Below are 11,634 nucleotides of genomic sequence, written 5' to 3'. Positions count from 1 at the left end.
AACCCTGAGATGTTCTCTATAAGAAAGCAAATGTTTTTAGAAATTATCACTGGTCAGCAATGAAGACCCAACACAGCCAAAAAAAAAAAAAAAAGAAATTATCACTGGTATTTATGTTCACCAATCTACAGAATGCTAATGTAAAAGACAGTTCATAATTGCTTGCTTCTTAGTTTTCACAAGAAATTAAGGTTTTAAGAGCAGAGGATTCTAATTTAAACATGTAATTAAAGATAACAGAAATAGCCCTCCCCGGCGCTGCCAGCCCCGCGCCTGTCCCCAGCCCGCGGCTCGGGACCCTTTGCCTGTGTCCATCACTCCGTGCGGAACCGCCACCGGCATGTCGGACAAGCTGCCTTACAAAGTCGCTGACATCAGCCTGGCCGCCTGGGGACACAAGGCCCTGGACCTCGCAGAGAATGAGATGCCGGGCCTGATGCGCATGAGGGAGATGTACTAGGCCTCCAAACCACCGAAGGGTGCCCACATTGCCGGCTGCCTGCACATGACCGTGGAGACAGCTGTCCTCGCTGAGACCCTCGCTGCCCTGGGCGCTGAGGTGCAGTGGTCCAGCTGCAATATCTTCTCCACCCAGGACCATGCAGCAGCTGCCATTGTCAAGGCTGGCATTCCAGTGTACGCCTGGAAGGGCGAAATGGACGAGGAATATCTGTGGTGCATTGAGCAGACGCTGTACTTCAAGGACGGGCCCCTCAACATGATTCTGGACGATGGTGGTGACCTCACCAACCTCATCCACACCAAGTACCCACAGCTCCTGTCAGGCATCCGAGGCATCTCCGAAGAGACCACAACGGGGGTCCACAACCTGTACAAGATGATGGCCAACGGGATCCTGAAGGTGCCTGCCATCAACGTCAATGACTCGTCACCAAGAGCAAGTTTGACAACCTCTATGGCTGACGGGAGTCCCTCATAGATGGCATCCAGAGGGCCACAGACATGATGATTGCGGGCAAGGTGGCGGTGGTAGTGGGCTACGGCGACGTGGGCGAGGGCTGTGCCCAGGCCCTGAGGGGCTTCGGGGCCTGCGTCATCATCACGGAGATCAACCCCATCAACGCGCTTCAGGCTGCCATGGAGGGCTATGAGGTGACCATCATGGATGAGGCCTGTCAGGAGGGCAACATCTTTGTCACCACCACGGGCTGTATTGACATCATCCTCAGCCGGCACTTTGAACAGATGAAAGATGACGCCATTGTGTGTAACATCGGACACTGTGACATGGAGATTGATGTCAAGTGGCTGAACGAGAACACTGTGGAGGTGAACATCAAGCCCCAGGTGGACCGCTACTTGTTGAAGAATGGGTGCCGCATCATCATTCTGGCTGAGGGCCGGGTGGTCAACCTGGGCTGCGCCATGGGCCACCCCAGCTTCGTGATGAGCAACTCTTTCACCAACCAGGTGCTGGCGCAGATTGAGCTGTGGACCCACCCAGACAAGTATCCCATTGGGGTCCACTTCCTGCCCAAGAAGCTGGATGAAGCAGTGGCTGAAGCCCACCTGGGAAAGCTGAATGTGAAGCTGACCAAGCTGACTGAGAAGCAGGCCCAGTACTTGGGCATGTCCTGCGATGGCCCCTTCAAACCTGATCACTACCGCTATTGAGAACCAGGCCCGCCCTTTGCCTTCCAGCTGCTGTCCTTGCCTGGGTCCCACCTCTCCTCCCCAAGAGCAAATGGCACCACCTTTGAGACTGGTTTGATAATGTTCCCCGTCAACTCCCTGGGGCTAGTCAGTCTTTGGCCTCTGCTGCATCCCTCATACTGTTCCAAGTGTGGCAGGGGGAATTAAGAAGTCCCTCCTCAAGCCCTGGTCATGATAGAGATACATGGGAGTTACCCACAGGGAACCATGAGCTCAGGGGTTTTGGAACTGCTCACTCAGTCAGTCCTTCCTTAGGCTGGAAGTTGGCAGTGATGTTCACAAAGCCCATGCACTTTACCATCCAGGCCCTCACTTGGCCTATGGACTTTATACCCATGTTCTTGGTTTACAGGTTCATTGGTTCCTCAGCCCATGAAAGATGAGAAGGAGCTATGTCAAAGGGTGTGGAGGAACTGTTGGAGTTTAAATGCTCCTGAGAGCCCGGCTTAGTGCTTGACATTCTCTTAAACCTCAGAACAATGAGGTTGGTACTTTTAGTCCTTATTTTACAGGGGTTGGAATATATTGTCAAGGGATAGCCAAGAAAGGACGAGAGAAGTGACAGCCAGAGGTTGAGAGGGGCCAGAGAAACATAAAAGTGCATTGTAACTTGATGTTCCCATCACAACTCTGGGTCAAAAAGAGATTAATTTGGTTTATAATGTTAAAAGAGAGCAAGAAGGTGGGTTAATAAAAATTTTGGTGCCTAAAAAAAAAGATAATAGAAATAATGACAACATTTCAGTATACAATAGGAAAGTAGGATGTATGTTTTCAGTAAAGAAGGTATGAGGAATGGAGTTGCATTTTATTAAGGGAAAAGGAAGTAGGTTTGACTTAGGGCTGGCTGTTTCTGAATGGAAAAATAAAGTGATGGATACAGAAAGTGATGAAAAGGTTTGTGGAAAGTGGATCCTGAGAAGAGCTTTGTGCATGGTCAGGACTGACTGAGTTTAAAATAAATTTGATTGAGTAAATGAACTGTTTTTCTTTTTTGGCTGCATTGGGTCTTTGTTGCTGCACGTGGGCTTTCTCTAGTTGCGGTGAGCGGGGGCTACTCTTTGTTGCAGTGCGCAGGCTTCTCAGTGCGGTGGCTTCTCTTGTTGAGGAGCACAGGCCCTAGGACACATAGGCTTCAGTAGTTGTGGCACGTGGGCTCAGTAGTTGTGGCTCGCAGACCCTAAAGCACAGGCTTAGTAGCTGTGGTGCACGGGCTTAGTTGCTGTGCAGCATGTGGGATCTTCCCAGACCAGGGCTCAAACCTGTGTCCTCTGCATTGGCAGGCAGATTCTTAACCACTGTGCCACCAGGGAAGTCCCAAGTAAGTGAATTTTAAAGGTAAGCTGGTACAAAACTTGAATTTGGCTTTTCTCTCTGTTAAGAGGACAAGTTTTCTTAAGATGTTGAACTGCCTTTGAAAACAGATTTTGAGTTTCTTTACCTTTTAAGTGATCTGTTCTATATTTGCCTTTGAAGTCTTTTATTGTTACTTTGGCTAAGTGAATAACTGTTGTTTCACAGTGACCTATGATCCTATCTGATTGAGTGTTCTAAACTCTTTTGATATTTTTTGACAAAACTTCCTAAATCAAATTCTAATGAAGTTCTTTTGACCTCTAGCTAACTTTGGGATGCTTCAGAGGGCCCCTGAAACATCCTAATGAGAGATATTAAACTAATTAGGTTCATTTGGTAGGTTAAGTTACATGGGAAGTATTATCAAATAAGTAATAAACCTTAGGTTATATTGTATGGTAAATGTTACTAATATAGATATTCTAGAGGTTATATGGAGTTCCTAAAAATCTGATATGTCCTGGTAAAATGTTATCAGTCATAACTCTAGTTATTATCTGAAAGTGTTGTATGTCACAGCAGTAACCAAGTTACTTTGTCAATTGCATTGTAATCAGATTTAAACGTGCCTTCTTAAGTCTTTTGTCATTATAGACAGTTATGATTTCACTCTGATGCCTTTGCAAAAATGCTTCCTCTTCAAGAAGATTTATAGAAAGGACTTTTGGATAAATACAAGTTTCTGACTTTCAGACCATAATGCTGAACTGGGTAAGAAATTGAAGAATTCTAATGGGAAACCTGATGGCTTCATAAAGCTGTCAACAAAAAGGATTAGTTACATAGGACTGAGTGAACTGGTGAATATGGTTATAATTTTTATGGTTTCTATCTGAAAAATTACTGGTTTAAATCTGTGTTTTCCAGGTATAAAGAAAACCTTCCCCTTAAACTAATTATGACTTACAATAATTTGGTAAATTATACCTTTGTAAGCAGAATTGAAACATTTATATTGTCTCTCTATCTGCTTCCTCCAGAGATTGAAAACTCTTAGGTTCCCAGCAGCTTTATCAGATAAATTAGGAAGGCTACCTCACTAACAGGTACAGAAATCTCAAGGTATTTTGAGAACCTTGAAAAGGGAGGAATTCACCTAGATCTATTAGGCAAAATCTGTGATAAGCTCTTGGTGGGAATTTCCTAGCCCTGAGAGGTCTTTTAAAAATCCAGTCTGAGACTCCTTATAAAAGTTTCAGGGCTTCCCTGGTGGCGCAGTGGTTGAGAGTCCGCCTGCTGATGCAGGGGACACGGGTTCGTGCCCCGGTCCGGGAAGATCCCACATGCCGCGGAACGGCTAGGCCCGTGAGCCATGGCTGCTGAGCCTGCGCGTCCAGAGCCTGTGCTCCGCAACGGGAGAGGCCACAAGAGTGAGAGGCCCACGTACTGCAAAAAAAAAAAAAAAAAGTTTCAGCAAGCAAAATGTCTATATGATCAGTTATAGTTATATAAGTCATCAGGCCAAGTTGATTAAGACCAGAGTTATTTTGCAAACTAACTAGTCTTAATTTGGCTATATTTTGTAAAAACGAGGGTAATTTTAGAGAGAAAAATTACATTTCAGTGAATATTAAATTCCAGTTTTGTTTATGGAGGTCTGTATTTACTAAGACTCACCTCCCAGATAGTTCCTTGCTGTTACGTTATATTAAGGTAAAGTTTAATTGAAGGACACGCTAAGTTTGTTTCTGAAGCTTATCTCAATAATCTATCTTTGGATGAAGATCAGATGCCCCACGACCTGCAACTAGGGGATTATGCATGCTGGAAAAGACATAATTTAAAGGACTTTCTCTACCCTGGGCAGAAGGACCCTTATCAGGTGCTCTTTAACTAGCTCAAGCACAGTGAAACTGAAGGGAATTGACTCTTGGATTAATTTCCACTCACAAAGGGCCCCCCCCCCCGCACTGGACTGGCCTGTAGAGAGGACGGTTTATCTCAAAATAACCTTGAAACAGTGCTCAAACAGAGAAGAAACTACACTCATGCTAGGGTGAGAAGAAGACCACATCAGAAGTAGACAGCTTGCTCAAGATCCTCAACCTGACTTGTACGATCATTTATAATGTTTTCTTGACTTCTTGGACCCTTGCATATGAATCAAATGTTTTCCTATCATGAGCACGATCCTATGCTAGTTTTAAAAATCAATCCAATTGTTGGGTTTGTGGCCAATTACATGTATCTAGTACTTCTGGGTTACCTTGGTGAATTTCTCCACTTCAAGGCTCTAACTGGTTGGCTCTGAGGAAGTTTACTTTAAAAGCAAAATTATAGTCATGTTCAGGTCACTACTGATATTACTAGATGGAATCCCCTCACCTGGCCAATTAACAATGCCTGCTCTGACCCTGGCTATAAATATGAGTTTTCATCTATTACTCAGGCTCAATCAGAGCAACATGCAAAATTTCAGCCAAGGAATAAGACCTCCCACAATTATGGGATGGATTTATGTAATTATGTAACACCAGACTATGGTAATTAAGGCTCCTATGTGTTGGGAACAATTAAATCATACTAAGGATAATCAGTCTAGTAACACTAGGAAACTGGGCTGGGTGCCTTATGGACAATGCCAATATATAACTTCCCTTAAAGATAAGCATTGGTACAGAACAGACTAAGTCAGATGACCTAGGATATACTGGGCTGCACCTAATGGAAGTTCTTGACTTATGTTCTTGCTTATGACCTTACTAATCTGCTAGCTATATTGTTTTTTTATACTGCCTGTTTTACAAAATTGTTGTTTCTTGCATTACCAAATGTGTGACTGAGCCTCTGATAAAATGATGATATATAGTTCCATATAAGATCAATGATTTAATGGTGTAATTCTAGATATGGGAAAACAAGAGGGAATATTTTCCTGGACCATAAGAGACTAGTGAGATGGGTGGTCTGGAGACTAGTGGCACTGTTAATGAAGCCTAGTCCAATAATAGCAGGACACTGAGTGGCCTATCAGTGAAATCTTCGCCAGACCTGGGAATAGGTATTCCTAGCACCGTGGGACGAAATGGTCATGAAATGCCCCCCAAACCATGGTCAAATTTATGACCCTGAAGGGGCTCTGCCAACTGAAAATTGCCATCTGCCTCTGCAAGGGTTAAATCAATGGCCACTGCAGCCACTGACCTTCAACATCCCCTGAAAGGAATTCAGGGTGTAGATCAGGATGAGGCACTCTGTGCTCTGAGAAAACCTGGCAGAACAGGCCTTTAGCTAGTTAGATGTTTTCAGGAGAAGATCTTATGAGCCCAAATTCTTTTATCTTCTCATACCTAGAGAAACACTAACATCATTAACGATGACATCTGCTTTGAATATTAAGGGGAATATTACAATTAAAAGTCAAAATGGAGTAGCTATGGTTTAGACACCCAATGAAATAACTAGGTAACATTATGGGTGTGCTTTCAGACAAGTCCTTGTATTGCTAAGAACTTGAGTTTTCTGAGCTGTGTCAGAATTTGATGCCACCAGCCATTCTCAAAACAATGTCAGCTGGCAGCTGGTAACTGCAACCTTACTTTTTAAAGGTCTCATCTTGTAACTATTACATTTTTAGACAATGAAATTGCTTTAGATCATACATTAACAAACAGAAGAGACATGTATGATGACCAATAGCACCTGTTATCTATGTGTTAATACCACATTAAAAGTTAAAACCTGCTTAGATAAAATTAGACAACTGGCTACCTGGCTACAAGTCTCCCCAAAGTGCTGGTCCAGATTGGATTTCAGGCTTATTTTCCTGAAATGAAATGAGATTTATTTTTCCTATTAAAATTCCAGTTGTCTGGGCTTCCCTGGTGGTGCAGTGGTTGAGAGTCCGCCTGCCGATGCAGGGTACGCAGGTTTGTGCTCCCGGTCCGGAAGATCCCACATGCCGCGGAGTGACTGGGCCCGTGAGCCATGGCTGCTGAGCCTGCGCGTCCAGAGCCTGTGCTCCACAACGGGAGAGGCCACAACAGTGAGAGGCCCGCGTAAAGCAAAAAAAAAAAAAAAAAAAAATTCCAGTTGTCACTCCTCCAACTACTTCTAATTGGGTCTGTTACACTAAAATGGCAGACCAAGGGAGTGAGATTTTAATCATACAAGCCTCAGATCCAGAACTCGGAACTCAGAAATATTTCTGATTCAGTGTCTATTTTCCAAATTGAGGTAGGACTATGCCCCATTTTAGCAGGAAGTGGCCAGAGCCATCATCATCCAGTTCCCTGAATTGAAACTGAGCAGTACTCTGTGGGGCTCTGGAGTACAAATCCTTTCTGTGTCTCCTGTTTCTTGTTTGTAGGATTTAGACTTCATTCAGCCTCCTTGACCATCCCTGAATTCCAAAGGGCAGATTCAAACAGTTGCTAAACAGAGAAGGGAGGGGATACAGAAACAGGGGAGTCAAGTGTTGGTACAGCCTTGGGGTAGGCTTCTGGCTCCTCCTAAGGAGTATGCATAGCAATACCGTTGAGTTCTTCTGCAGGAACTAAGGCCCCCACCCGGGTGGAGGATGGTAACTTCAAGCTGAGTGCAAGATTCCTGGAGCAATGTCCTGTTACTTTGCCACCAACCAATCAGAAGAAAGTCACACATCCTGCAGATTTTGCCTTCCTTTTCTGGGTCCAGTGATGACCATCCAGTTAGACCTCCTGTTTGGCCCCTGTCTGTTTCATCTCCGACAGGGTTCAACAGTTTCAGGCTAAATTGTTGTTACCATGAGGGTGAATACTGGTTTTGGGCACAGAATACCTCGATTTAGATCAGGTAAAGAGAGACTTCTACTCTACTAGGCAGGACTATGCCCACTCTCAGCAGGAAATAGTTACAGAAGAAAGAGACCTCTGCCCCAATTCCCAAGAAGCATCTTGAGTATGAAGTCTCTCAGGGGGGAGTTGTTAGGGGAACCACTGACTGAAACTGCCTGCTCTGGCCAGGCCCAATAATAACCACTTGCATGAGTTATCTTAAACAGGAGGTCCTGGTAAGGAGCACGGAATTAACAAGGCACCACCAACTGGAAGAATTCGGGAAAGGTCAAAAGGAGACAGGAGACGCCAGTCCATATGTCCTCCCGGAATCGTTCGCCCTGGGGTCCATCTTGGCTGAGCGATGCAAACGCCACCAGGAAGGACCCTGAGTCAGAATGATTGGCCAGAGACAACCGGGAAACTAATCCCATCACCATAAAACCCAAGACTGCGAGCCATGTGGCAGAGAAGTCCTCCTGGGTTCCCTTACCCTCCTGTTCTCCACCCAGGCGCCCCTTCCCAATAAAAGTCTCTTGCTTTGTCAGCACGTGTGTCTCCTCGGACAACTCTTTTCCAAGTGTTAGATAAGAGCCCACTCTTGGGCCCTGGAAGGCATCCCCCTTCCTGCAACAGTGAGATGGAGGTGGGCATGTCTGGGATCAAGCTAAGGGGAAGCTGACTTGGAATTACATTTAGTTTGGGTTTAATTGGATAATTTGTTCATGTGTTTCTTAGTCACTTCCATGTATGATTAAGTAGTTACTAGTAAGATTTCACAGTGTAGTGAGTAGAAACTCTAGGATTCAATCTAGGGTTGTCTGATTCTAATGCTAATGAACTAATGCTACACTCTATTGCCTTTCATATGTTTAGGGAACCATGAACAAATTTTACAGCTCAAATTAATACCATGGTGGTTTAACACCAGCTACTTGCCAGCATTTGATGCTATTTCCCACTTCATTACCTGATTCCAAGATACTTCTTTTAGTCTTGGCTCCCATTGCTGCCCTATAAGTACATACGATATGATTTATCAAAAATGCACTCCTGGACTTTTGCTACACCGACCACATGTATGGTTTTGACCAATCACATCCACACAGGTTCATATTAATTTCTTGGTGATGTGGCATGAAATACTGACATTGACTAAGATACCTTAAAACTCAAAATCAGTACTACAATGAGGACTGTGGGGGATGACAAATAATTTTCCTTCTACCCTTCTAGGTTCTTGGCTGAGACCCTCCTGTAATAAAGAACAGATTAATAAGAGAAAAACAAACATATTTAATAACACATATAGGGACTTCCCTTGTGGTGCAGTGGTTAAGACTCTGCACTCCCAATGCAAGGGGCCTGGGTTTGATCCCTGGTCAGGGATCTAGATCCTGCGTGCTGTAACTAAAAGCCCGCGTGCCACAAGTAAAGATCCCGCATGCTGCAACGAAGATCTTGCACACGGCAATGAAGATCCTGCGTGCTGCAACTAAGACTGGGTGCAGCCAAATAAATAAATACATATATTTTTTAAAAATAACATGTATACAGAGGAGAGACCCAGCAAAACTGAGTAACTCCCCAAAATAGCCCAAGACACCACTTTAAATATCATCTTCTTCTAAAGACAAAGGATGTTGCTGGGGGGTGGGTGGGTGGCCAGTTATGGGAGGTGACCAGGAAAAGCACAGTAAACAAGAGTAAGGTTGTTATGCAAATTTGAGTCGTTGCCTTCTCCATTGATAAGAGTTTCTAGAGATTCAGTCATCCTTCTCTTCCAGGCACTGAGAGGGAGACACCCCTACAAATGGAGATTTCCCTTATAAATGTAAATCTCTCTTACAAAAGCGTAATTTACCGGTTTTCTGAGTTTCTGCTAGTGAAACCGTGCATCTCAGATTGGGACTTGATCCCCCTGCTGGGACTTGAACCCAGCTAAACCCCAGATTGGGACTTGAACCCAGCCAAAACCCAGATTGGAACTTGAACCCATGGTCTTTTAACTGAGATCACACACCTGGTCTCAGGACTTAATGAAGCTCAGGTTCTTGATGTCTCATCGCAGAAAGAATTCAGTGAGAGACAAAGTGATAAGTAAGAAATGGATTTATTTAGAGAGAAACACACTCCACAGACAGTGTGGGCCATCTCAGAGGCAAAAACGGCCCCAGAGTATGGGGTTGTTGGTTTTTATAGGGGTTGGTAATTTCATAGACTAATGAGTGGGAGGAGTACTCCGGGTATTTTGGGGAAGAGGTAGGGATTTCCAGGAGTTGGGCCACTGCCCACTTTTTAACATTTATGGTTGGCCTTGGAATTGTCATGGCGCCTGTGGGTGTGTCATTTAGCATGCTGATGTGCTACAATAAGCGTATACTGAGGCTCAAGGTCTAGTGGAAATCTCGTCTGCCATCTTGGACCTAGCTGGTTCTAACCATTTATGTCGTGTCTATGTCATTCTTTTAAAGGTTGTGCCCTGCCCCCTTCCCTCCTGTTTCACTAGGTCTGGGTTTCTTAAAAATAATCAGCCTAAAATAATCTTTATGCCCAGGAGGCATATTTTGGGGTGGCAAATTCTGCTCCTCTTCAGAACACTGACATCAAACTGGTTTGTAAGTGTCATTATTAAGACTATTTAAGATAAGAATCTGCACAAGAAAACTTAAATCATAAGCCCATATAAGAAAGAAACTTGACAGTTAGACAGCAGTTTACTCAAATTTGATAATACTAAAAATTCACCCATCACTGATAATGAGTTGTAAAGCTGAAACTTTTATCAACAACAATAATAAAAATAATAAATTGATTAACCATGCAAAGGAAAGATTGAATTATCTTTACATTTTCTCTAGGAAAAATATTACACAGACATATGAAGAGAGGATCAAAGAGTTTATAATAAAAAAAATTGTAGGGAAAATATCATAGAGGTGTGCCAGGCAGTAATTAATAAAAATATTGTTTGTATGGAAATTGGGATGTTTTGTATATGCCAGCTGTTCAAATTTCATAATTTCTTGTAATTTCTCAATATAAATAAATATTAACTTTGGCACCTAATTGCCTGCATTGCCCATAAATTTTTAATGTCCTTTTACTTAAAGAGGGTCCCCTGAATCTTAAGTTTCAGGCCTCACAACCTAGATCTGTCCCTGAGATGGTAAGAAGTAGTATGAAATTTTGGTTGCAATTGGAAAGGGTTAATAGGGATGTGGATGTGGTAGAGAACTAGGAAACAGAGCAATTGTGGAGGTTAAATTAATAATAATCTTGAAGACCAGGACATGTGACCAGCTTTTAAAATCTGAAATTCCAAGTTGGTATTATGAAATTATGTGACCTCAGAGGCTGACTTCATGGACCAGCCCCCCAAACACACACACAGGGGCCCCTTCCAAGAGGAGCCTCCAGCTGCTCTGTACATTTCAAACTTCCAAAAACGTAGCTGCCTAAAGGATCTATATTTGTATTAACACTGAGCAGGGCAAACAGGTGGCTGGGTTGTTTGCTTATTCCCCCCCACACTTGAATCTACCTCTTGCTTCCCAAATGACAATAGATAGCTCTTTTCTATTTTCTAATGGTAAACAGGACATAGGCTGATAGTAATAACGGTAATGATAATAATAACTACAAGGCACAGAACTGACAAATGTTAAAAAGAACTAGTAAAAATCTCTCTCTCACTCCCATCCTTATTTCCTGAACCCCATTTCACTGCCTGGACAGGACTGCAAGGGAAATGGTAGACCTTCGGGTCTTGGGGGAGGGGAGGTGGAGAATCTAGGGAGCAGCGGGGGCGGGGGAAGGAGACACAGATCGACTAACCGCCAGGGGCTGA

At 43.7% G+C, this 11,634-nt stretch overlaps 1 pseudogene; it reads left to right on the top strand.

Annotated features, from left to right (window-relative positions):
- Nucleotides 1-313: 313 nt before the first annotated feature.
- LOC115850338 (adenosylhomocysteinase pseudogene) lies at nt 314-2,409 on the top strand (annotated as a pseudogene).
- The last annotated feature ends 9,225 nt before the right edge of the window (nt 2,410-11,634 follow it).

Source organism: Globicephala melas, chromosome X (genome assembly GCF_963455315.2).
Source record: "Globicephala melas chromosome X, mGloMel1.2, whole genome shotgun sequence".
Taxonomy (NCBI): Eukaryota; Metazoa; Chordata; class Mammalia; order Artiodactyla; family Delphinidae; genus Globicephala; species Globicephala melas.
This window is presented reverse-complemented; position numbering and strand designations above follow the sequence as displayed.